This window comes from Saccopteryx leptura, chromosome 5 (assembly GCF_036850995.1).
Source record: "Saccopteryx leptura isolate mSacLep1 chromosome 5, mSacLep1_pri_phased_curated, whole genome shotgun sequence".
NCBI classification, from domain to species: Eukaryota; Metazoa; Chordata; class Mammalia; order Chiroptera; family Emballonuridae; genus Saccopteryx; species Saccopteryx leptura.
In genome coordinates, this window is record NC_089507.1 from 57194232 (window position 1) to 57221736 (window position 27505).

The window sequence follows — 27505 nt, forward strand, 5'->3', positions numbered from 1 at the left end:
TTTCTGCTAAAAAAAGTCCTTTTTTGAGCAAAATTTTTCCTTTAAGAATTTTCCAGTTGAGAATTATTCTATTTGTTTCAGTCAGGGTGACCTCCGTCACTACGGAGTCCACAGCTCAGGTGATGGAAACCAATGAATGACATCAGGATTAGTGCAATAGTCTGGGGTACTGTAGGAATTAAAAGTGTGTATGACCAACATCAGAATCTCTCCAGATTCGGCAGAAACAATTTGAGAATAGAAGATTCCAACCCCTAGGGCAGGAAGAAAATACAAAAATAAATAGACAAGATAAGGCAACAGTTGGCAGATTCCTATGGCTTCCCAATTTTGCCTAAAATTGGCTTTTTAAAAAATCTGAAGACAGTTCAGAAACAATCTAGAAGTCAGGCTGTTTTATTTTTAGGTAACAGTGAGAAATTGCCTCAACGTTGATGGGCATGTGCCGATATCCCCTTCTTGGGTCTGTGAAGCTTCTTTATGGATGAATTTCATTCCTAGGGGAGTTGGTGACTGCGGTGAATCCCATAATAAAAACGGTCAGGTTCGCAGGATGCATTACCAGGGGTGATAGACCAGGGCTGGCAGTGTGGGTCCGGGCCTCCTCCCAAGAGAACGGGGCACTAAGCGCTGCAGCTTACACGTCTCCTCGGGGCTTCTTAGTAGTGGGTGAGATGGGGAGGGTGGTGATGTAATGTACCCCCTTTGTGGGGACACCTGCAGTAGTCAGAACTTGATGTGTCTGGGGAGACCCGGCTGATATGCCGATGTGGGTCCCCGGGTTCCCAGGTGCAGAAGTCTCTCCATTATTCTCCAGTATCTTGGACTGGGTGGAGAGTGTGAGGACAGGGCCTCTCAGAGCTGTGCTGCCCCCCACGGGAGGAGTCGGAGAGGATGGGCTTTGTCTAGGAATGACAGGCGCTGGCCGGAGCGGGAAGCCTGCCACTGTGTTGACAGTGGGTCTAATTCTATCTGGCACTCCAAAAACACTGGAAGTCCGCATAGCTAGCAGGGCGGCTGCCTTTACGTCCAAGGCATTCTCTGGTTTCCCTTTCAATCTTTGAAGTGGCTGTAAGTAAAAGGACAGAGACCAAGTTAGAGAAAGCGCTTCCTGCTAGAGTACACAGGAGGCACCATGCTAACTGACAGTTCTGATCCGACAGCACTTGGGGAGGGTGTGGGGGGTCTGGGTGTGTGTGGGGACCATGCACATGTAACACCTAGAGAAGATAAAATAAGGTGGGTCCTAGGGCTGGGGTGAAATGCAACAGGTAGGTGTGGTTGAAGTTGGGCTGAACCAGAAGACTGGTTTCACTTTTGCTTGATTTGCCTACATTTTGAATGGCATCTGTCCCCTCAGATGCAAACTTTAGAGCACAGGGAAACAAGCCATGGAGATGGGTCCATATCAGTGTAGCCAAGCACAAAGGTCCTGAAGTCTCCCTAGACCCTGCCGTGTCCTGGTCACTGCCACATTCCACCTGAGTCCTTTCCATGCTGGTGCTTTGGCTAAACAAATGAGATGGGCTAGATAGTTCCTGTCCTTTTGTTTTATTTTCCCCTTTAATTATCAATGTGACACAATGCTGGGACATGTTCAACAAAAAAAATATCTTTTTACACATACCCCAAGCCCAATCAGCTTGGCCTAGTAGTTTTATATTCTTCTTGTCTCTGTTGACCTATTTATCGTCAGAGGTCACATGCTTGCTAGACTAGTTAAGTGCCACAAGCAAGTATGAGTAAAGTCAGAGCTTTTTTTTGAGCCCACATCTTACAAGCTGTGCTGGGGGACCACTGAGCTCTTGAGGCAGGAATTAGAACCTAGATACCAGTCATTAAGCCCTAAATGACTGACTTTTTTGCGGGTGGTGGGTGCTATTTTAGTCTTAGGATTTTTATTTAGGATGGTATTATAATTCAAGTGGTTAGTTTCAATTCTTTTAACTTTTAATATTGAACTCTTCCAGTATGACAGTGGTATCTCTTATGAAAAAAATATATTTTTTTCCACCAAATCCAGAACATTTCTATTTGGGTTCAGTACTCAAGGGTTGGAAGAATTCAGACACGCTCAAATTTTACTGGTTCTTCAGATATGACCACTGTACTGAGTTTCTACCATTCAAATATGGACTTATTTTATAAATTATCTAAAGTAAGTCTTCCAAACCAAGAGCAATACACCCCAGGGGACATTTGGCAATGTCTAAAGACATTATTGGTTATCCTATGTGGCATTTAGGGCCTGAATAGGGGACAGTTTAGGGATGTTACTAAATATCTTACAATGTGCAGGACAACCCAATGACAAAGAAGTATCCAGCCCCAAAAGTAATAGTGCCACTGTTGAGAAATCCCAATTCAAGGGATTTACTTTTTCAGGAAAGGCAATATGCTATTGACTTACCAACAGCTGAAATAAGTAGTAGCTTTTTCTGTACCCAGGACTGCTGTCACTGCTCTCATCCGACAAACCAAGCACCCCTTTCTATAAAAGAAGAATGAAGTTGTCTGAGAACCCCAATTACTTTCAGTCTGTTGCTTCCTTTCCAAAAACAAGGGTTGGAATACTCTATCCATGCTTTCAAAGTAATGTATAAAAACAGCTGTCTCAGAATGGTGGTTCCTCAAAATATTAAGAATAGAGTTACCATATGACCCAGCAATCCCCCTCATTGGGTATAGACCTAAAAAACTTGAAAACTTTTATTCACAAAGATATTTGAACCCCTATATTTAATGCAGCATTTTCATGGTGGCAAAGATGTGTGGAAATCCAAACTATTTTTTTTTTTTTTTTTTCATTTTTCTGAAGCTGGAAACGGGGAGAGACAGTCAGACAGACTCCCGCATGCGCCCGACCGGGATCCACCCGGCACGCCCACCATGGGGCGACGCTCTTCCCACCAGGGGGCGATGCTCTGCCCATCCTGGGCGTCGCCATATTGCGACCAGAGCCACTTTAGCGCCTGGGGCAGAGGCCACAGAGCCATCCCCAGCGCCCGGGCCATCTTTGCTCCAATGGAGCCTTGGCTGCGGGAGGGGAAGAGAGAGACAGAGAGGAAAGTGCGGCGGAGGGGTGGAGAAGCAAATGGGCGCTTCTCCTGTGTGCCCTGGCCGGGAATCGAACCCGGGTCCTCCGCACGCTAGGCCGACGCTCTACCGCTGAGCCAACCGGCCAGGGCCCAAACTATTTTTCAATAGGGGGTTGAACAAAGATGATATGGTAGATATATACTATGGAATACCACTCAGCCATAAGGGAAGATGAAATACTGCCATTTGCCACAACTTGAATGGACCTTGAGGATATTATGCTAAGCAAAATGTCAGTCAGAAAAAGCTGAGAACTGTCTGATCTCATTTATATGTGAGATATAAAACTGAAACTCATACATACAGGCAACAGTATGGTGGTTACCAGAGGGAAGGGGGTAAGGGAGTAGTGAAGGATGAAAAGTAGTGATGGAAGGTGATGGGTGGTGGGCACACAATGCAATATACAGATCATGTATCATAGAAATGTGCACTTGAATCCTATATGACCCTATTAACCAGTGTCACTCCAATAAATTTTAGTTTTTTATAGTCTGTCTCTGCACTTAGGAAGTAAAGTGATCATAAATTATTCATTTAGATTACAGACTCTTATCTGCCCTGATATTTAGATATTTTTTTAATTGTTTGGAAATATTGATATCTGTAAGTGTTGCACAGTTCCAGGCTATCTTAACTACAGCGTACGAAACACAATTTGCATTTTATTGATCATTTAGGGTCTCTGTAAACACAATCTATGTACTGCAACACTGTGGCAGCCCCAAAAAGATATTCAAGGTTGAGTTTATTTGCCCCTTCTCTAAGTGATCCTAAGCTGAAGGTCAAAATCAAACAGAGTTTTGGTTTGTGACAGTGGGGGGAAGGAGGGGAAGAGGGATTTTATGGTCTGTGTTCTGTGTGTGGGTATTTGGTCTGCTAACAATCGGAAACTCTGGCTATGGATTGACACAGATATTTGTGAGACATAACTGATGAATCTTTTAAGACCAGTCCCAGTAACCTAACTGAACTATGTTTAGTAAAAGATTATTGGATTACAAAGAGTGAAGAAAATGAATGAATTAATTAGATGCAAAATGCAGTTGGTAGACAAGATTCTTAAAACATCAAGCTCTGGCTGAGGGACAGTTGATTGCAGCTAAAAGGCAAAGAAAAAAAAAAAAAGAGTCCTTGTTAGCAGAAAGATTGAAAAGATTATCTCCAAGTTCCTTTCTGACACTAATATTCTATGAGGCTGTCACTGTATTTTCACTGAGGAGTTCCAGCTGCAACCACAGGCAATCAAGATCCAAAAAGCTGTTTTTCTAAGGATATAGTGGCGCCTAGAAGCAATTTAAAAGCGGAGAAGTAGATGTCGGTGTACGTGGGGGAGAAGAAAGTGAAGCGGAACCACAAACAAGCAGGAAGCACACTATTAACTATAGCTCTTTTTCCTAGAGGAAATATGTAACTTGAAAAATTGTAACTATTTAGAATGATATCTTATTCTCTTTTAATCTATGGCACTGTGTAGCATTTATAATTTCAGTTATAGTGGCTGGGTTGCTAGTGTATAGAGCGACATCCCGGTGCACTGAGGTCATGGGTTCAATCCCAGGCAGGGCATGTAGGACAGGCAACCAATGAGTGCACAAGTGAACCAACGAGTGGATGCTTTTATCTCTATCTCTCCCTTCCCTACCCCCTCCTCTCTCAAATCAATGGGGAAAAGAAATTTAGTGAAAGAAAATGGCACAGGACATGCATACTATATACAGTAAAGTCATGGTGCACTTTTGACCGGTCACAGGAAAGCAACAAAAGATGATAGAAATGTGAAATCTGCACCAAATAAAAGGAAAACTCTCCCAGTTTCATACCTATTCAGTGCAGTTCAATGTGTGCTCATGCACAGAATTTTTAGGGCTCCTTAGGTAGCTATCCCGTATAGCCTCTACAGACTCATCACTGACTGATGGCCTACAAGAACGGGGTTTCTCCACCAAACTGCCGGTTTCCTTCAACTGCTTATCCCACCAAGTAATGTTATTCCTATGTGGTGGCTCTTTGTTATAAACATGCCGATATTCATGTTGCACTTTGGTCACGGATTCGAATTTAGCGAGCCACAGAACACACTGAACTTTCCTCTGTACTGTCCACATCTCAACTGGCATGGCCGTGGGCTGCTCCACTGTATACACGGTGTTATGTCATCATCTGCGCATGTGCACATGCTGCCACATCATCCTACAGTAAAAGGTTTTCCTTTTATTTGGTGCAGATTTCACATTTCTATCATCTTTTGTTGCTTTCCTGTGACCGGTCAAAAGTGCACCATGACTTTACAGACACACTGTATATAATTTATCTTTTACATAATAAAGACAAAATGCTTGTTATATATAAATGACAAAAGGATATAGATATGGCAGGTGGTTTGTGTGAAGAACTAGAAATTGGAAAGATATTTTAATTACAAGTTACATTGAAAACTGCCCTTTTTCAGGTTATTGGGATTCCAGGAGTGGGGGAAGGTATCAGTAGTTAATATATTGGCATTGCTGTGATATTCCAGCATCATAAGGAAGATAAATCAACTTAAGTCTCATCCCCACTGCTGTCTCTCTTGTTTTTCCCTCCCGCCCTTACTCTTCCTCACAAATCTGAATGAGAAACATCTCATGCAAAATCTCAACCTGCCAGGCTACTCTAAGATCCCCCACTTTTGACATTTAGAGACAGCAAAGAAGCTGACTTTGTGCAGCCACTCAGAAAGCTGGCTGGAGGACAGGAAGAGAGTGCCTGGCTGGTCACTTGTGACAGAGAGAGAGGTGTGGACATGACCAGATTTTTCCCATGTTTCACCTGTAGGGAAGTGGACAGCAGTTGGCCTTTCCATAGGGCAGCAGTCCTGACTCTTAGAAGTCCATGGACTTTTGGAAGGTCTGCTTAAAATTTTATGCCAAGTATACATGTGGGTGTGGAAGAGCCATATAGAGCCCCAGAGGGGTGTGGTGACTCTGACAGAGGTGGAGAGAGTGGCCGGAGCCCGTCAGATAGCCCTGGCCCTCACCATGTCCTCAGACCCTATGTGGTGCCCCCAAAGCGCTTCCTGCCAATTCTTCCCACGATGACTAGAATGAAGAGCCCGGACTTGACACGAGCGAGGGCTCAGTGAGTGAGTGAACCCGTGAACTAGGAGGTGCTCAGCTGCCCAGTTTCACCGCAGAACCCTTATTTCCTTATCTAGCAGAAAGAGGAGAGGCATCTGTGCTTTATTCACTCTGTGCCATTGAAGGATACTTTTCAAAAGAGAACAAAATTGTGTTTCTATACAAACATAAAGGGAATAAGTGTCAAGGATTGTATTTAACTCATTAATTATTGAGGGAACTGGCAAGATGTTACAATCATTTAGAAAGAAAACTCAAAGTACCACACATTTATATTCAGGTATAGACTGTCCAAATGAAATTACAAATAGTACAAAACTGTCATATCCACAAGGTGATAATTGATTGCACCCCACCAGATACAGTCTGCATTTCTATGCACAGAATTTTATTACTGTACTAACTTCTATCTCTCCAGAGCTCTAAACTTGTCAAAGACAAAGGAGGAGATAACGGGTATAATTGCACCAGCCAGAGCATCACTGAATTGCAATCTTCCACAATTTTTTCTTACGGTGTCTTTGTTCTTAGGATGTTTTCTTTGAGACAGGCCACCAATTCAGTGTGATTTGGGCACGTTGAGAAGACCCTTTGTTATCACTCAATTCTTACTTATCTGCTTGCAAGGTACCTGAATTTCTACGCTGGAAGTTTCAGTCTTTGAGTGGGCCTTGACTATGCCACTCAGAACTCCCCTAAGCAGCAACACTGGTAAGGTGCCTTCAAGTGCACAAAGTACTTTCATGTTTATTAGCACATTTGATTCTCATAAGAGATTATCTCATTTTAGAAATCATGAGACTTGGAGGCTTGCCTGAGGTGACACAGACCTAGTGAGTGCTGTAGTGGGAACTTCACCCAGTTCTTCTGGTTTCCGAAGATGCTTCCTACCGGCCATGCTCACTGGCCTTAGAAGGCCAGTGCTTCTGGGAGAGGTTCCATTCAGGCAGACAGAGGCAAAAGAGGTTCACTCTTGCTCACAAAGTCCCTTGCACACTATTGTTGAAGTTCATTCAACATTCATGCTTCACACATGCATTGAGCACCTACCTTGCGCCAGGCACTGAGGTCATAGTATTCAATAAGGCATAGTCCTTGTCCTTAAGGACTTCCATTCTAATAAGAAACACACACATCAAACAACTGACCACACCATGAATTACTCAGGACTGTTAGAAGTGCCACACAGAACTGCAGGAGGCGGCATGAGCATATCTGAGATGGTCTGAGTTCAGGTGAGGGTGGGGAAGAGGGTCACGCAAGTGCTGCTTAAATTGCACTCTCGGGGATGACCAGATACTAACAGGTTGCTGGGAGAGGAGGAGCGCTGCTGTGGGGGAGGGGTAGAAGGGAAAGCTCTCACAGGCAGAGAGAACAGCCGTGGGTGGAAGCCTCTGAGTCAGTTATTCAGATCTCTAACCTCCTCTTCAATCTCTCTCTGTGCCCTGACTATACAGCTCTTCTAGTTGCATCCTAAAACAAACACTTAAACCTAAATATTCTCCTAGGAAGAATGTGCTGTGAAGATATTATTGAGCAGAAGGGCCCCTTATCCAATTTAGACTCCCTCTCTCCCTGCCTTAGAAGAAGTAGTCAGTAAGTTAAAGAAATTTTATTTCTGAAAATTTACTGACTCCTAAGTAACTTTTAGTCAGCATCATTTCACCAAAAATGAATTTAGATCCTATATTGAAAAAGAGAATGGCTATAAAAAAGGGCAAGAATGGAAGATTGACATAGTTAATGTTATCTCCAGAACACTGTATCAGGACTCTGCTTGTCCGGTAGGCTCAGCAGCACATGACTGTTCTCAATCAATCTAGAAGCCCTGCAAGGCAAGAAGTGGGAGGGCAGCGGCATTACTCACCGTCTGAAACGCTAGGGCTCCGTGGAGAAAGACCAGCAGACTCACACACCGGGCCATGCCGAGGTGCTGAAAGCACAGGTGACACTTTTTATTTTATTCATATAAACAAACGTGTATGTATCTACATCCGTGATGCCTTGGTTGTTCACTCTTCACTTATTTCACACCAACCGCGTACATGGAAGCAGCAGTGAGTGCACAGAGGTTTCTAGAGCAGGCTGAGTTTGAAATCCTGACTTTGCCACTTGCTCGCTGTGTGACCTGGGGCAAATTATTTAATCTTTGTGTGCCTCATTTTCCTCATCTATAAAATGGGGGTAATATTTCATAACCACTTATCTTCATTATGAAAGATTATGAAATGGACTGAGGTAATGTGTATGAAGCATTTAAAATAGTGCACAGAACACAGGTAGCCCTCCATGATTTTAGCTTTTTTTTTCTTTTTTTAAATTTATTATTTTTTATTTTTTTTACAGAGACAGAGAGTCACAGAGAGGGATAGACAGAGACACACAGACAGAAACAGAGAGATGAGAAGCATCAATCATTAGTTTTTCGTTGCGCATTGCGACACCTTAGTTGTTCATTGATTGCTTTCTCATATGTGCCTTGACCGTGGGACTCAGCAGACTGAGTAACCCCTTGCTCGAGCCAGCGACCTTGGGTCCAAGCTGGTGAGCTTTTGCTCAAACCAGATGAACCCGCTCTCAAGCTGGCGACCTCGGGATCTCAAACCTGGGTCTTTGGCATCCCAGTCCGATGCTCTATCCACTGCGCCACTGCCTGGTCAGGCTGTTTTTAGCTTTTATTGCTACTGTCATGCTCTGAGTTGGGCACAAAATACATATAAAGAAAAATAAAACAAAGGCCTGGCTGTTAAGGACCTCATAGTTTATTTTAAAAGGTTAAATAAAGGAGTAGATTTCTGCATCCACTGCTATAGTCCTTACAGTGGTTACTCCTGTTTGCTGAGAGAATCCATAAACCTCTGTTTGCTTTTCTCCTGTTAATCTGTTACCAGTCTAATTTACAGCATCCCTGATGGAGACTTTATGATAGGCAGAAGGAAAATTTTGTCCTTCCCTGCACTATTTCCTGCCTACCCATCACCCCAAACCCTTTATTGAGAACTTTCCATAGTCCTGTGTAGAGTGCTTTAAGCACATTATTTCATTCGATCCTTGCAGTGAGTACATCAGGTGGGTAGTTTGTGCCTATTTTATAGATGAGGGAGTCAAGGTTTAGAAAGGTTAATAACTTCCCCAAGTAGGCGGTAGAATTGGGCTTTGAATGTCTGTCTGACTCCAGTTGATTCTTTCCAAGTGCCCCAGTTCCCCAGGCCTGTTTCCTCCATGGCCCTTTGGGGTTAGACAGTATAATGGTCACGTGTGGATACTTTACCATTTACACAGTGCTTTTCTAGGAACAGATGCCCAGTCTGTGGGATTTTGTTGTAGGAGCCCAAGCTAAGACACAGGTGGCCCACTGTCCTGTCCCCTAAGAGCTGAGCTTCAGGCCCCTTAGTTCTGTACGGGGTACAGTTTCAGGCTTCAGGACACCTCTGCCCCTGAGAGCTGACTTCCTGTCATGTACAATGACATCGTCTACTTTCATTTTCCCATGAGGTCTAGAGCAAGGGTCCCCAAACTTTTTACACAGGGGGCCAGTTCACTGTCCCTCAGACCGTTGGAGGGCCAGACTATAAAAAAAGCCATGAACAGCCCTGGCCGGTTGGCTCAGCGGTAGAGCGTCGGCCTAGCGTGCGGAGGACCCAGGTTCGATTCCCGGCCAGGGCACACAGGAGAAGCGCCCATTTGCTTCTCCACCCCTCCGCCGCACTTTCCTCTCTGTCTCTCTCTTCCCCTCCCGCAGCCTAGGCTCCATTGGAGCAAAGATGGCCCGGGCGCTGGGGATGGCTCTGTGGCCTCTGCCTCAGGCGCTAGAGTGGCTCTGGTCGCAACATGGCGACGTCCAGGATGGGCAGAGCATCGCCCCCTGGTGGGCAGAGCATCGCCCCATGGTGGGCGTGCCGGGTGGATCCCGGTCGGGCGCATGCGGGAGTCTGTCTGACTGTCTCTCCCTGTTTCCAGCTTCAGAAAAATGAAAAAAAAAAAAAAAAAAAAAAGCCATGAACAAATCCCTATGCATACTGCATATATCTTATTTTAGTATATGTGCTGCCGAAGAGAGCATAGCACATATCTTATTTTAAAGTAAAAAAAAACAAAACGGGAACAAACACACTATTTAAAATAAAGAACAAGTAAATTTAAATCAACAAACTGACCAGTATTTCAATGGGAACTATGCTCCTCTCACTGACCACCAATGAAAGAGGTGCCCCTTCCGGAAGTGTGGTGGGGGCCGGATAAATGGCCTCAGGGGGCCGCATGCGGCCCGAAGGCCGTAGTTTGGGGACCCCTGGTCTAGAGTCTTCCTCTGGCATATTCCTGTCCAGAGCTCCCCCACCCCCAATGCTGGGCCTTTCCCCGCCCACCACTCAGATGCCTGTATTGAAGAAGGAGGACAGCTAGATAGACCTAAAACTTTTTTTAAAATTTATTTATTGATTTTGGATACAGAGGAAAGGAGAGGGAGAGAGAGAAACATAGATATGCTGTTCCACTTATTTATGCATTCATTGGTTGACTCCTGTTTGTGCCTTGACTAGGGATCAAACCTGCAACCTTGGTGTATCAGGACGACGATCTAACCAATTAATCAAACCAACCAGCGCCTAGACACACTTTATGTGACAGATTAAACTGATACTCTGTAGTATTGTCTGAAGAATAGTAAACTTCATAGATTTCCTCTCCATCCCTCCCTGTGATATTGTCTGATATTTTACCTTTAAGAAGTCATTCTTTTGAATTAAATTACTGCCTTTCATGATATTAAATTCAATTCAATAAACATTTATTGAGCACCATAAGAAGTGGCAGGGACAAAAAGAAGAAAGGTGTTATCTTTGAAAATGAAGGCTTGTCAGATCTGCTAGTTATCCCGGCCTTCTCTGATGGAGAAGCAACCTGGCCAGCACAGCCACATCACCAGGGACATGCTCGGTAAGAATGCTCCATAGTAGAGGAAAATTAAACACCCAAATTTGGTCAGAGACAATGGGAAGTGAAATCAGGCCTACCTGGAGAGCAGGTCAAAGAAGACAAATTTCCCAGGGTCCCAAATAACTGCTATCTATGTAGAGAACCACCTTAAGAAAGTTAGGTCAAGCGGGGAGCTATGTCATCATAATATAATTTTGAAAGAATAATAATAATAGGACAATGACAATAAAACTAATCCTTACTTAGCCCCCATTACGGGCAAGGCAGTACACTACCTCATTTGATCTTCACGGATCTACAAAATAGGTTTTAATAACCAGTAAATGTTTAAATAAGGAACCAGTACATGTTTAAATTACCTGCACCGTTAAATTTTTTTTTTTTAACTTGGCTGAATGACTTTAGAAAAGACGCAGTGAACAATGTGCGTAAACTGTCCCTTTACCTGAGAGATCTAATTTTTAAACAGATCTCACAGGCGTGGGGTTCTTTTTGTTCTTACTTTTTAGCTCTTCTATTCAACCACGCACTCCTTCAGAGGTCCAGCAGAAGGAAGACATATATTATGATTACAGCCTCATCATTTCAAGGGCAAAATAACAAAGAAATAAAAAGAAAGACTTTCCCAGCCACCAGCGTTGCTGACTGTCAGTGCTGCTTCCCTTCAGTGGAGCTGCTCGGGAAACTGCGAGGGAGGGTGGCATGGAAACCTCAGCTCATCCACAGGATCGCCGACCTCGAGAGAGGGTGGCCTGGGAACCTCAGCTCGTCCACAGGATCACCACCTCGCAGACCTCCACACCACGGGCTCCGTTTGCTTGTGTGGTGTTCTGTTGTTGTTGTTGTTACCATGTTTATCATCAATAAACAACATTGAACATGTACCCCTTCTATATATTATTTACTTATCATTTATCTGTTTTCAGCATGTTCTACTATATATGTATTATGTACATTATAGAACTCACTAAAAGTAAGTTTAAAGGTATGAAATTTCAAAATACAAAAACCCTAAAATCTTTTTCTATCCAGTGGGTCTGTTGTCCATCAGCAGGATACAAACAACCTTCTACTCCAGTGACCATCTCACGTGGCCACATCCACCAGAAATAACTCCAGCTCCATCTGATGTCCGAAGGTTCACTAAACCCTGAATCAACCAATAAATCAGAGAGTAGGCATTTCCCTCCAGACCCTTTGAGACTTACCCGCTGCCGCTGGAGTGCTGTAAGACAAGCAGGAGATTCCATGAGGGAGCAACAAGGCATTCTCTGAACCCTACAAAATGCCCCTGGTAAAGAATTCTGTGGTTTTGTGTGTTTTCTAGACAGGAGGCCTTACAGAACATGATGTCAGATGGGAACAACAGTCTGTTTTCAGGATTTGGTTTTGGGAGAAGTGCTTACTCCTGGCTTTGCAGCCAACCACACACCCCTCCCCGGCACATAATTACACAGAGGTACTTACTTCAGCAGGTAGGTGAGAGCAGCGCCTTCGTCTACATCAGGGGTAGTCAACCTTTTTATACCTACCGCCCACTTTTGTATCTCTGTTAGTAGTAAAATTTTCTAACCGTCCACTGGTTCCACAGTAATGGTGATTTATAAAGTACGGAAGTAACTTTACTTTATAAAATTTATAAGCAGAGTTACAGCAAGTTAAAGCATATAATAATAATTACTTACTAAGTACTTTATGTCAGATTTTCGCTAAGTTTGGCAGAATAAATCTTTATAAAACAACTTACTATAGTTAAATTTATCGTTTTATTTATACTTTGGTTGCTCCGCTACCGCCACCATGAAAGCTGGAACGCCCACTAGTGGGCGGTAGGGACCAGGTTGACTACCACTGGTCTACATATTCATGAATTCCTACCAACAGAGAAATAGGCATTTCCCTATTTCTCTCAGACAAACAGAACCAAATATTATAGACATGTAACGTTTGAAATTTTGTATCAGTTTTATTTTTTAAATTTTATTTATTGATTAATATTTAGAAAGAAAAAGGGAGACAGGAAGAGAAACATCAATTTGTTGTTCTACTTATTTATAAATATTTATTGGTTGACTCTTATATGTACCCTGACCAGGGATCAAGCCCCAACCTTGGCATATCAGGATGATGCTCTGACCTACTGAGCTACCCGGCCAGGGCAACTGAGTCAGAACTTAGAACTGTCAGAAAAACACAGAAGGCAGACAGCAAATTCTAATTAAATGAACTTAAGCTATATCATGTCACATCTTATTGTTGTTGTTTTTTTGCTGTTGTTTGTTTGTTTTTTTGCGAGAGAGAGTGACAGAGGGAGGGACAGATATACAGGAAGGAAGAGAGATGAGAAGCATCAATTCTTTGTTGTGGCACCTTACTTGTTCATTGATTGCTTTCTCATACATGCCTTGACCAGGGGGCTACAGCAGAGCGAGTGACCCCTTGCACAAGCCAGTGATCTTGGGCTTCAAGCCAACAACCTTTGGGCTCAAGCCAGCAACCATAGGGTCATGTCTATGACCTCACACTCAAGCTGGTGAGCCCACACTCAAGCCTGATGAGCCTGCACTCAAGCCTGCAAACTCGGGGTTTTGAACCTGGGTCCTCTGCATCCCAGGCCAATGCTCTATCCACTGCACAACTGCCTCATCAGGCTCACATCTTCTTTTGTGCTGGCCTTTGTCTCAGACAGTATTTTATTTGTCAGCGTTTAAAATCTGGATGATGTTAATTGTAAAAATACTTTCACTTCAGGAGGTAAACAACACTTGTTTTTCATTTCCTGTGTTCCTTCCAACAAATGCCAGGAAAACACAAAGCTCCAATGTTATGCATGGTGGGTACATAGAAGTGTACCAGCAAGTGTACACTTTCTGCAAGGAAAGTCCTTTCAACAGAGCTTCCTAGAGAGCAAACCTGTTATCCTGCACAAATATGTGAGAAGTACTTGGCTAGCAGAGGAAGCTGAGGCAACCTGAAGCCAGCCCTACCTTAGCAGACTTCCCAGCACACTCCAACACCTGGAGCTGCAGTGGGCTGTAACTGTCAGCGAGTCTTATAATGGTTGCCTACCCCCAACCCCCACAGCCAGGAAACCTCTCACGCAGCTGTGCTCAGCGATTTCTGTTGGCCTGGCCGGGCTCTGCGGCAGTAAGGAGGGCCCAGGGCCGAACTTCCAAGAATTCCTGTAGAGCAGCTATTCTCAAACCTGGCTGCTCATTTGAACAGACCAAGCTTGCTTTTTATTTATTTATTTAGAGAGAAAAACAGACAGACAGGAAGGGAGAGAGATGAGAAGCGTCAACTCATAGTTGCAGCACCTTCGTTGTTCAATGATTGCTTCTCATATGTACCTTGACTGGTACCAGCTGAACCAGTGACCTGCTCAAGCCAGTGACCTCCTGCTCAATCCAGCGACCTTGGGCTCAAGCCAGCGACCATGGGGTCATGTCTATGATCCCACACGCAAGCTGATGACTCTGCACTAAAGCCAGTAAGCCCATGTTCAAGCTGGCAACCTCGGGATTTCAAACCTGGGACCTAAGCATTCCAGGACAACACTCTATCTACTGAGCTACCACCTGGTCAGGCAGGCCGACCCAGGCATTTTTAAAATGCTGATGCTCTGGTCCCCCCCCACACACACACACAGCAGAAATTTCAATTCAGTTGGTCTGGGATGGGGCTTGGGGTATACTTTTTAAAAGGTCCCAGCTGATTTTAAAGTGCAGCCAGGGCTGGGAAGTCTGGGGCGCATTTCCCTCCATGCCCCAGCTGTGAGGACGAACAGAATTGTATCCCTTATTAGCCATGGAAATATTTGTTGTACTAAGTACTCTATTTGTTCTCAGTGCTTTGGTCATGAAAATGTAATCCCTAGCTCCTAAGGTATCTGCTGTACATTCAGATCTATTTTATTATTTTTCAGAGCAGCCTCCCAGGTGTAGCAAATACTGCTTCAAAGCAGCAGTGAGAAGCCAGGAGGACAGAGGCCCAGGCTCTGTACTCTTCTGTTTCCTTAGTGCCTAGAACCAAAAAGATACATGAAAGTTATCTGTTGAATGGGTAGATGAATGAACAGAGAAAGTTAAGACCATATATTGGACTATTGAACTCAAATATATCGAATGATAGAATCTAGATAAAAAATATCTCTGTGTGTGAGTATGCTGAGCTGAGTCTAATCGGGTAAGTGATAACAGAGGTAAGTGTCAGGTCCAGTTCTTCAGTCCACGGGACAGGGACAGAGGATATCAACTATTCTCAGCAATATGTGGAAAGGTAGTTATAGTACTAGATCATATGAATAGATATAGTGTTACCGGAAAGGGAGCCTAACCCTTCGAGTCTGTCGAGGGCCAGCTGTTAGTCTGTGGGTTCTTAACTTTGTGCAGGAAAAATTTCACAACACAAGGCCAGGTGATTTTGAGAGTACATTCATTAAAGCTGGGAACAGTGAAACAAGGAAGAGTTTAGCATAGAGAAACAGCGTGACCTGTGGTGGCACGCTGAGGTCATTGGTTTAAAACCCGGGGCTTTGAAGGTTATCATTGAGAAGACAAATTAAATTTATTCAATGTGATGCCAAAGAGTTAGAGTATGATTAAATTTTAATTCCATACAGAGAATACTTTTCCAATAACAAAGCTACCCAAAGGATTATGGAATGCGCTGTCTTGCACAGAGTGGGTTCTTGTTGCCAGAGGTATTCAGGCAGATGGCTATATATGAAGCAGATGTCTAGATGTTGTGAGAATCACTGGGGATCTTGTTTAGATGCATTTAACACTTTTATAGGCCTAGAATGGAGCCTGATTTTGTCTGCTTTTCTAACAAGCTCCCAGGTGATTTGATTCTATGGCCTTCAAGCTCCTTTTTCTCTCCTACACAAACTCCATTCCCTTTGACTTCTAGGTGTGGTCCTTTAGAAACTAGTTATAAGAAGAGAGCTTTGGGCCTGAGCAGATGGTGGCACAGTGGATAGAGCATCAGGCTGGGATGCTGAGGACCCATGTTCAAAACCCCGAACCTGCCAACTTGAGCGCAGGTTCATCCAGCTCGAGCAAAGGATCACTGGTTTGGCTGGAGCCCGCCGGTCAGGGCACAGCCAATGAACAACTAAGGTGCTGAAACTATTAGTTGATGCTTCTCATCTGTCGCCCTTCCTGTCTGTCTGTCCCTCTCTCTGTCTGCCTCTCTGTTACTCGCTTAAAAAAAAACAAAGAGGAGAGCTTTGGGTTTTCAAATGAAGCCAAAGTTCCATACGAACAACATGTAGTGATTCTTCCACCACAGAGAAACAGAAAGGAGTAATAGATTGTAATCATTGTTCTTCACTTGATCTTAGCCAAAAGGCTGAGAAGCGATATATAATCATTGTTCTTAATTAAAAGGTGCAAAGATTACCATTCTCTATTCTGAAAAACAAAACACATATTTATAGAGATGGAGAATGAGTAACATCTGTAAAATCTTTCTTGTTCCTTTTTGCTTTGTACATCTGGATAAATGGATTAGGAAGAAACTTACCACTTTACCTCCAAAATATGACAAAAAGCCTGACCTGTGGTGGCACAGTGGATAAAGCGTCGACCTGGAAATGCTGAGGTCGCTGGTTCCAAACCCTGGGCTTGCCTGGTCAAGGCACATATGGAAGTTGATGCTTCCAGCTCCTCTCCCTGTTCTCTCTTTCTCTCTCTCTCTCTCTCCTTCCTCTCTCTTTAATAAAAATGAATAAATAAAATATTTTAAAAAACAAAAAAAACCCCAAAATATGACAAAAGGAAATTTTAGTGCATTTATTTATTCAATGTGATGCCAAAGAGTTAAGAGTATGATTAAATTTTAATTCCATACAGAGAATACTTTTCCAATAACAAAGCTACCCAAAGAAGGATTATGGAATGGGCTGTCTTGCACAGAGTGAGTTCTTGTTGCCCGAGGTATTCAGGCAGATGGCTATATATGAAGCAGATGTCGAGATGTTGTGAGAATCACTGGGGATCTTGTTTAGATGCATTTAACACTTTTATAGGCCTAGAATGGAGCCTGATTTTGTCTGCTATTCTAACAAGCTCCCAGGTGATTTGATTCTATGGCCTTTAAGCTCCTTTTTCTCTCCTACACAAACTCCATTCCCTTTGACTTCTAGGTGTGGTCCTTTAGAATCCAGGGCTTCATCAATTTCTGTCCTAATTAAAAGGGTCAGAACACCCACTTCACTTGCTGGAAACATCCCAGGAGTCTCTTGTGGGGTTTGAATGTAGGCTGGGCACAGAATCTTTCTGTCACCCACCACCTCCCCACGTTTGGCAGAGACTGCAAGCTATGTGCCCCTCCCCAATGTTGTTCTTTCTTTCTTTCTTTCTTTCTTTCTTTCTTTCTTTCTTTCTTTCTTTCTTTCTTTCTTTCTTTCTTTCTTTCTTTCTTTCTTTCTTCTTTCCTTCCTTCCTTCCTTCCTTCCTTCCTTCCTTCCTTCCTTCCTTCCTTCCTTCCTTCCTTCCTTCCTTCCTTCCTTCTTTCTTTCGAGACATACGCTTCCCCGCCCCCCTCAGAAGACCCTGTTTCCTAGATTACTTTGCTTATCTTCCTGATCCTTTTTTAAAGTGTTAATAATGAGAGAAAATCACATTCTACTTGGAAATAATACGGTGATACAAACACTTTCAGTAAACATTGTCATTTTATTCAGGATATTGAAAGGGCGCGCTGTGATATGAGGAGCAGTGAGGCACTATCTTTGATCGTCAGCTGTGGTATTAGTGCCTGAAGGAAGAAGATGCAGCTGGCTGTGAAGTTCCACAAGAATCATGAATCTCCCCGTTGGCTGGTGGTAGGAGGGGCTGGTGGGGTAGGGATCAAAGGAGTGCTGACTATTTTTGGTGAAAATGGTGTCATAGGTATCATGGTAGTTCTTCTGTTCATTGGTGGATATCTCTGAGAGAACAAAATTCAAGACAAAAATGCATTGATAGTCAATACATAAATATAACATAGCTATTATTGTTTGCATAAATACTTTTTAAGTTTAAATATGTAGAAAGGAAAGAATTTCCCATGAATACCATATTCTTTACAAATTTTTATTGACTTCTTACCAACTTTCTCTACCTCTTTGTAAGTGCATGATAGTTAATCAATAAAATTTCAAATGTTTTTACTTGATCTTTAAAAATATAATCAAGTTTTCTCCTTCCAACCTTATTGTTCCAGCCAGTCCTCCTGACAAGAACTAAAATAATTGGACAAGAAAAAAAAAATTCTTTTACAGCACTTGTTTGAAGGTAATAGAGTTCCAAGAAAAGTGAGGCTTTTCTTTTAGTGAGAGAGAGAGACAGGGATAGACAGATAGGAAGGGAGAGAGATGAGAAGCATCAACTTGTTGCAGCACTTTAGTTGTTCATTGATTGCTTTCTCACATGTGCCTTGATGGGTGGGTGGTTCCAGCTGAACCAATGACTCCTTGCTCAAACCAGTGACCTTGGGCTTCAAGCTAATGACCTTTGGATTCAAGCCAGAAACCATGGGTTCACGTCGATGATCCCACACTCAAGCCAGCAACCCTATGATCAAGCTGGATGAGCCCACGCTCAAGACCACGACCTCTGGGCTTTGAACCTGGGTCCTCAGCCATCCCAGGTTGACACTCTACCTACTGTGCCACCACCTGGTAGGCAGAAAAGTGTGGCTTTAAGGACTGAAGATTGCAGAGAGGCAAGCCTCCCAGGGAAGCATGTGACCACTTTTCTCAAGGCAATTGGCAATTCCAAAAATAGTGGCTAAAAGGTTGAGAAGTTAAGAAGAGCTCTAGGCAAATTCATAGGGCCGGGGTGTAAAAGTTCAAGTTCAGGTGCTCCCAGAGAAAAAGGAGACCTGGAAAATAACCAGGTTTATGGTTGGAATCCAAAGTACCTCAGCCTGGGATAAGAATGAACCAGGGTAACTTGTTCTATTCATCTCAGTCTCTGATTGAGTTAAAGTGGTCTGGAATGTTTTGCCCACACCCTACATGCTCATGAGAAAAGAGAATAAATCCTCTGTAGAGAAAAACAATTTTATCTAGAACTTAAGTTGTCTCTATAGTTTTCAAAAACGATGTTCACCATTCAATCAAAAATAACCAAGCTAAGCCCTGGCCGGTTGGCTCAGCGGTAGAGTGTCGGCCTGGCGTGCGGGGCACCCCGGTTCGATTCCCGACCAGGGCACATAGGAGAAGCGCCCATTTGCTTCTCCACCCCCACCCCCTCCTTCCTCTCTGTCTCTCTCTTCCCCTCCCACAGCCGAGGCTCCATTGGAGCAAAGATGGCCCGGGCGCTGGGGATGGCTCCTTGGCCTCTGCCCCAGGCGCTAGAATGGCTCTGGTCGCGGCAGAGCGACGCCCCGGAGGGGCAGAGCATCGCCCCCTGGTGGGCATGCCGGGTGGATCCGGTCGGGCGCACACGGGAGTCTGTCTGACTGTCTCTCCCCGTTTCCAGCTTCAGAAAAACAAACAAACAAACAAACAAACAAAAAACCAAGCTAAAAAAAAAGGGCTGGGGGAGAGCCAAAGGTATGGGGATAGGGAAATAAGACTCAACTGAAAAATAAAAGGAAAAAGGAGATAATAAAAGCAGATGCTCAAGAGATTCACAAAATGGACCTACCAGACACAAACTTTAAAAGAACTATGCTTAAAAGGCTCAAGAAATTAAGATAGATGGTGACTTTGGCATCAAATGGACACCTTTGAGCTGAAAAATATAATAATTGAAATTAAGAATTGAATAGATTAGTTTAACATCAGATTGAATACAACTCGAGATAGAATTAGTACACAGAAGATAGACTGAAGCAGAGAAAAAAGGATGGAAAATAGAAAAAAAGCACTTAAGAATTATGAGAATCAATGCAAAAGTTGATTGTGAATGAATTTGTAGTTTAAGAAGAACACAAAAGGAAAAATAGACATAATCTTTAATCAGATCATTGAAAATTTTCAAAAATGATGAAAAATTCAAGGAGCACTGTGATTCTCAATGAAGATAAATAGAGCAACTACACATTACAATAACTTCTGAAAAACAGAAATTAAAAAAATAATTTTAGAGATATTTTCAAAGTAAATTTAAAATAGATTTTTTTCCTTTATAAAAGTTCCTTCTCAAATATTTTTATTAGGAAACACATAATGCAAATTTAAGAGGACTATTGGTTAATAACTGTCTTCAAGAAATTGGCCTGACTAGGCGGTGGTACAGTATATAGAACATCAGCCTGGAACACAGAGGACCCAGGTTCAAAACCCTGAGGTCGCCAGCATGAGCACAAGCTCACTAGCTTGAGCACGAGGTCACTGGCCCAAGTGTGAGATCATAAACATGACCCCATGGTCGCTGATTTGAGCCCAAAGTCGCTGGCTTGAGCAATGGATCACTGGCTCAGCTGGAGCCCACCCAATCAAGGCACATATGAGAAAGCAATCAATGAACAACTAAGGTGCCAAATGAAGAATTGATGATTCTCATTTCTCTCCCTTCCTGTCTGTTCCTATCTGTCCTTCTCTCTTTCTCTCTGTCTCTCTTGCTAAAAAAGAAAAGAAATTGAAACATTTCAGAGTCACAAGTTTTTGCTTTTCCATTTTTAGCAATTTTATTAGTCTGTGAAATATTTGTAATTCATAAATAATGATTTAAATTTTTTCTAAAAACATAAAAGACAAAAGTAGCCAGTATAATAATAATAAAACTCTCAAACATTATTTCACATCTCCAATATCTTCCCCTATATTCCTGAACCCTCACTCCTCTTTCAAGTCTTCTTAATGATAGAAAAATCAAGAATAAAAACTTACACAGGCGTTGAAGAATTCAATTAACCTCTGAAAGTGATGCTAGAAAAATAAAAACAGTTACATGACATTTGATAATTAGGAAACTTTGTTTCAAACACATTTTAAATGTTCTGAAGAAAATAAGATATTCAAAGACAAATTTGCAAAAATTGCTTTAAGATCTGTTATTAGTAAAGAAGCTTGTTGTAAAGTGAATTGGGCAATTAGATTGAAGAGAAGGGAGTCAGGAGTTAGCTGAGAGGAATACTTTCCCAGATACAATAATTTCCCAGATAGTAACTTCGGTGGAAAAACAACCAAAAGCCCTTGAAACAGAGTGATTTATCTCTGCCTTTCTGTTGAGAACCAAGGTGGGGAGCAGAGAGCTGTGTGCTTTGGCAATCTTTCTAAGCAGACCAGAGCTTGCAGAGATACCCCAACCACCTTTAGGAAGATGCAAAGCAGCAAGCAATATTCCAGGAGGCTACAATCTATAGATCAAAATCTATGCTAAAGGCCCTGGTCGGTTGGCTCAGCGGTAGAGCGTCGGCCTGGCGTGCGGGGGACCTGGGTTCGATTCCCGGCCAGGGCACATAGGAGAAGCGTCCATTTGCTTCTCCACCCCCATCCCCTCCTTCCTCTCTGTCTCTCTCTTCCCCTCCCGCAGCCAAGGCTCCATTGGAGTAAAGATGGCCCGGGCGCTGGGGATGGCTCCTTGGCCTCTGCCCCAGGCGCTAGAGTGGCTCTGGTCTCGGCAGAGCGACGCCCCGGAGGGGCAGAGCATCGTCCCCTGGTGGGCAGAGCGTTGCCCCTGGTGGGCGTGCCGGGTGGATCCCAGTCGGGCGCATGCGGGAGTCTGTCTGACTGTCTCTCCCCGTTTCCAGCTTCAGAAAAGTATAAAAAATAAAAATAAAAAATAAAAAAAATCTATGCTAAAGACAATGACTGGAAACAAGTATAAAATTTTCTCAGAGCTTGCTTGGATAAAGAAGTAGAAATTTGTCAGTTGTGATAATGTCTTCTAAAAGGAATTAATACACAACTTTTTATGAGGAGTTTTAACTATTATAATAGATATATTTTAACAAGTTTACAATGTGATAAATTAATAGTCTACATGGGATCATTCATCAATGGACTCTAAAATGTAAAGACAAAATATTAAGTTGCAAAAACCAAAATATTCTGGTGAGTTCTGGGTTCTAGTTAATTGGCTTCTATATCTAAGTCAAATTATGCTAAACTTGTAAAAGAAATTTCATGACTTATGTTTTCCCGTTTACTTGCACAAGAGAAGTATCTAAACTGGTTGTCTATTGAGAACTTGCTGTTCACCCAAACAAGAGGCGGCTCAGGGCTGGTACTGCTCACTTCCACAGGCCTGGAGAGGGTCTGTTCCTCTGGAGTCGATTCTCCCAACTGTAGGGACTGCCTACAGAATCCTAGCCAGGCCAGCCACACTATTTCCTATGCTTTCTACCTTAGATTTTTAGTTTCTACCTCAGAGTGAGTCTTATCATTATATTAATACTTTGTTTCTGAAAATATTACTTCTTGAAAATGTCAAATATTTTCTCCCTCAATCAAATCTTTCTAGAAGACAGCAAACATTCTTAATTTATGCTTTTTTAATAAAAGGGGAACAATTACCTTACAGATTAAGAAACGAGATTGAATTCCAGAATGAAATTGACGTACCTGTGAAAATTGAGAGACAGATTATGGAAATCAACAGTACATAAGAGAAATGAATTAGGAAATGTAGACACTGCATTCCTTGAAGGCAGGAATTGTGTTTTGTCATCTGTGTGATCCTGTCCACTAGTGTGGTTATCCATCTCTTATAGATAGATATTTAAGAAAAATTGGTTTATAAAATGAATGAATGAACTTACGTTTGTTAACACCAGTCACTAATCCTTTTTAATACCAGAAGTATATCTCAGGTAGTTCTCTCAGCCCATTCACACTCTTCTCTGTTCACAATAAACTTGAACTGTAGTCTTCCTTAACCTACTACCCCCAGGCTGCTGACTGTCTTCAAGTTTATCAAGGGCTTCTCCAGAGTGGTCACCGCTCCCCTGAATGCCCCCACAGTGATGTTCAGCCTTGGCTGCCTGGAGAGCTTATAAAAGTCCTGATGCCTGGGTCACAGCCCAGGCCAGTTAAGTCAGATTTTGTGTGGTGGGACCCTGACATCAGGACTTTTTAAAGTTTCCCAAGCAATTCCAAAGTACAACCAAGGATGAAAACCATAGGCTTGCTCTGAGGCTAAGAGAACTTTCCCACTATATCTCTTGCTTTTCTAATAGCATCTTTTAAGACAGGTTAAAAGAGCTGTTTTCAGCTCCAACGAAACTTTGCAGATTATAGTAGATTTCCAAGGAAAGATTTTATTTGAGGATCGAGTATAACTTAAAGTTCAGAACGCATGGACCAAGGGTGATTTGTAGAAGTAGACATCAAGAGGTTACTTACTGGTGTAGAGTGAGCTGTGACCAAAAGGAAAGTGATCAGAAGCACCGCTTTCATCTTTTCACTCTGTCTACAAGTAAAAAGAAAATATTATTTCTTAACTTAGAAAATATGGAGCCCTTTCCTACTTCTGTAGCATGACACTGGGTTAGGCATGTTACTAGGGAGCATGGGTGAAGGTCATGCTGTTGGGAACCAAAAGATATATAGACATAACAAATTATAATATCAATTATGATGCAAATTCTTTAAAATGGTGTGTGCCTTAATTCAGGATGTACATCTCTCTCATACACACACACACATATTCAAGTGCAGTATAAAACATTTAATGCCTATTAGAAATACTTTCTCAGTAAATTATAAAGAATATTGGTCTATATTCTATTAACTGCTTATAAAAACACAGCTTTAAAAAATTTATTATTTTATTTGATTCTTACAATGACTTTGATAGGTAGATATGATTAGTATAATAGCCATTTAGAAGTGGATATTTTTTCTATTTACACACCTCTATTATGATGTAGATTATTTATTTGATATATCAGTAAATTCTCATAGGTACATAGTTTTCTGTTTCCTATTGTATTATGCTGACTTTTATTTTATTTCGGTCATTTTTTTTCATGGAAACAAGAAAAATTCTAGTTTTAATATACCTTTTAAATGTTATATAAAATGTCGTTTTTGTTGTTTTGAGGGAAGAGAGATGAGGCATTCTAAAGATAAATATAAGTACTATTTCTTTTTCTTTTTGTGAGAAAGACAGACAGACAGACAGGAAGGGAGAGATGAGAAGCATCAACTCATAATTGCGGCACTTTAGTTGTTCATTGATTTCTTCTCATTCATGCCTTTACCAGGGGGCTCCAGCTAAGCCAGTGACCCCTTGCTCAAGTCTGTGACTTTGGGCTCAAGCAAGTGAGCATGGCATCACTCATGATCCCACCGCTCAAGCTGATGACCTCAGGGTTTCAAACCTGGGATTTCAGCATCCTAAGTCGATGCTCTATCTACTGCACCACCATCGGTTTGGCTAATTGATTCATTTTTGTAAGATGTATCATTTATGATAACTTTATTATAAATATTCTTTCATTTGAAATACTTTTACTAAGAGGGCTATGAATGTAATATTAAAACAAATCAACACAGAAAATAACAACACATGTCCAGTAATCTTAGATCTGCCAAATGCCTTAAGAGGATATATTCTGAACCAAATTGCCAATAGCTGATTAAAAATCCATTGTCAAGGTTAAACAATATTTGAAATGAGAAGAGAGACTTCAAAAGAATGATAGACCAAGTTTATGTAAATATTGCCTCTCAGGAAGGCCTATATCTTTCATGGTCATCTCTTAGAAGTGCTGACGTTCCCCTCATTTTTCCTGACATTGTTAAAAAATGGAGGAGAGAAGGACGTACATTTGCAGAAACCTTTTCAAATTCCATTTATGTGGAGTTTTTGTCACTCTTCTTTTTCTATAATTTGTTTTCAGTCATTAACTATTTTAAAGCCCTAATATAACCCAGAGAAAACATCATAGTAACATATTTAAAATAAAAATACATGTGAGCATATAAAACAATAAAGAATCAAATTAAAACATACACTGTGACAATAAAAGCAAACTAAAATGGTAGTCACTATATTAAAATAAATTCTTTCATTTGCAACCTTTCTAGTTGCCCATGTCTTTTACAAGATAATATAATTTATAATTAGAAGGATACTACCTTGTATGCCAGGAAGAGTAAAATGTTCAGTATGATTAAGATTTCCTTTGAAGTCTTGTTTCCAAATGATCTGGATAATTAAAAGGTATTTATGTATGTAGATATTAATGACGTGTAATATCAACACATTAAAAAAAGTGGGTTTGGATCACCCTGATTTACATAGGGATGAGACAGGGATTTCCTATCAACACCTCATTCTTTGTGGAGCTAAGACCCTTGTCTTTGATCATAATACATTTTTGTGGTTATTCATGAGACATGAATAATTCTTTCAGGAGATTCTAGGGTTTTGCAAATGAGCAATGAGGACAAATATTTGCAACAACTAGAAAAGTACCATAATGAATTCATAGTCTGGCTAGGATCTACACCTCAAGGATTTCAACCTAAAAGATTTAAAAATAAACCCCTTGAAATTTATGAATCATGCATTTCCAGAGGAAGTCTTGTTCCCTCTATCTCATTCGGTGGGAAAACAGCATTTTGATCTGAATAAAGGGAGGGTGCAGTAGCCTGAGAGTCAGCCCCCAGTGGGCAGAGAAACATGTTTAAATAGAACAAGACATAGTATGGGGGCATTTGAGCAACAAGGATCTGGTTAATCCGTTAGAGCAGTGGTCCCCAACCCCCAGGCCACGGGCCAGTAGTGGTCCGTGGGCCATTTGGTACTGGTCCTCAGAGAAAGAATAGATAGCTTACATTATTTCTGTTTTATTTATATTTAAGTCTGAATGATGTTTTATTTTTAAAAAATGACCAGATTCCTTCTGTTACATCCGTCTAAGACTCACTCTTGACACTTGTCTTGGTCACATGATATATTTATCCATCCCATCCTAAAGGCCGGTCCGTGAAAATATTTTCTGACATTAAATCGGTCCGTGGCCCAAAAAAGGTTGGGGACCACTGCATTAGAGGACACCGAGACTTGGATAGTTAAGTGGGAAGAGAGGTTTGAGCAAAAGAGAAAATGTCTGGTTACAGCCTTAGCAGAGAGGAAGCAGACCAAAGCAGGGGACAGGAATGGGAGTCCTGACTAGTTTGTTAGGACAACCAGCCATGAGGAGACTCTCTCTATCCTCTCAGAAAGACGGGTATGATATCATCAGTGTAACTTAAAAAGATCTGGGATGGTTGAATTTTTGCTCTGTCAACACTTGGAAAATCCATTAAGGGAGATATAGAGTACTCAGGTCTTTGATGTGTCTTCTGTCTGTGCTAGATTCTGAGCAGGTTTAGATGGTGTTATGAACCACTCACTGGATGCATACCTGATGAAACTGGCACAAAGGTTGGTTTTCTTGAAGTTAGTAAGTATGACTAGGACAAGAAGTTGGTCTATATTGCTAATCTACATTCTCTTAAAAATAAAAGTGTATTTAATTTTTGAATAAAATTCATTTCATCTTATAAACCAACACATGCCCCTTGGTAAATTCGAACCATTTAAAAAAAATTACAATTCAGCAATTTCACTCTGATGTATATGAAAAATAACTGAAAAATATATCTACATAAAAACTGGTGAAAGAGTGTATAGAGGCATTATTCATATTAGACAAAAAGTAGAAACAATTCAAATATCCATCAACTGCTGAGTGGGTAAACAAAATGTGGTATATCCACACAGTGGGATACTATTCAGCAACAAAAAGAAGTGCTATAACATGGAGCCACTTTGTAAACATCACACAAAGGATAAAAGGAACCAGACACAAATGGCCACATATTGTATTTCATTGACATGAGATATGGGCAATAGGCAAATCCATAGATACAAAAAGTGGATTAATAGTTGCTAGGAGCTGGGGAGAGGGGAAAATAAGAGTGACTGCTAATGAGTATAGAGAGTTTCTTTTTTGGGGTGGTGAAAACATTCTGGAATTAGGTAGTGATGATGATCTGAATATAGTGAGCCACTGTACCCTTTAAGGTACACGATTCCAAATGATGTATACACAAAAAATAAGAACCACTCATGACCCTAACACTAAGGATGGCTTCTAGTAACTTTCTGATGCATTTCCTTCTAATCTTTTCTTTAGCATATTATTTATGTAGCTAAAATCTTAATGAAGTCTTGCCTCTCTTTTTTATGTAACATGGCAACTATGTAAGTACATACTCTTTGTGAACACTAATTTTAATAGATGCTTAATAGTTTACTGGCTGAAAGGTGAGAGTGAGAGAAGAAAAAAGGGTGTGATGAAATATGGCAGACCAAAGGAGGAACAACTAACTATCTTGCCTGCTATTCAGTTTCACATTTTTCCCACCTGGCAAGATTCTTACTGTAAAGAAATGTGTAGATCTTAGACAAGAA

At 41.7% G+C, this 27505-nt stretch overlaps 1 long non-coding RNA gene across 1 annotated transcript; it reads right to left on the minus strand.

The window, feature by feature from the left end:
* Positions 1–20994: 20994 nt before the first annotated feature.
* On the minus strand, positions 20995–23481 carry LOC136406789 (uncharacterized). The gene is made up of 3 exons (XR_010751706.1): positions 23440–23481; positions 22612–22659; positions 20995–21021 (listed from the first exon to the last, which is right to left on the minus strand). It is a non-coding gene; the product is annotated as an uncharacterized lncRNA (long non-coding RNA).
* Positions 23482–27505: the final 4024 nt, after the last annotated feature.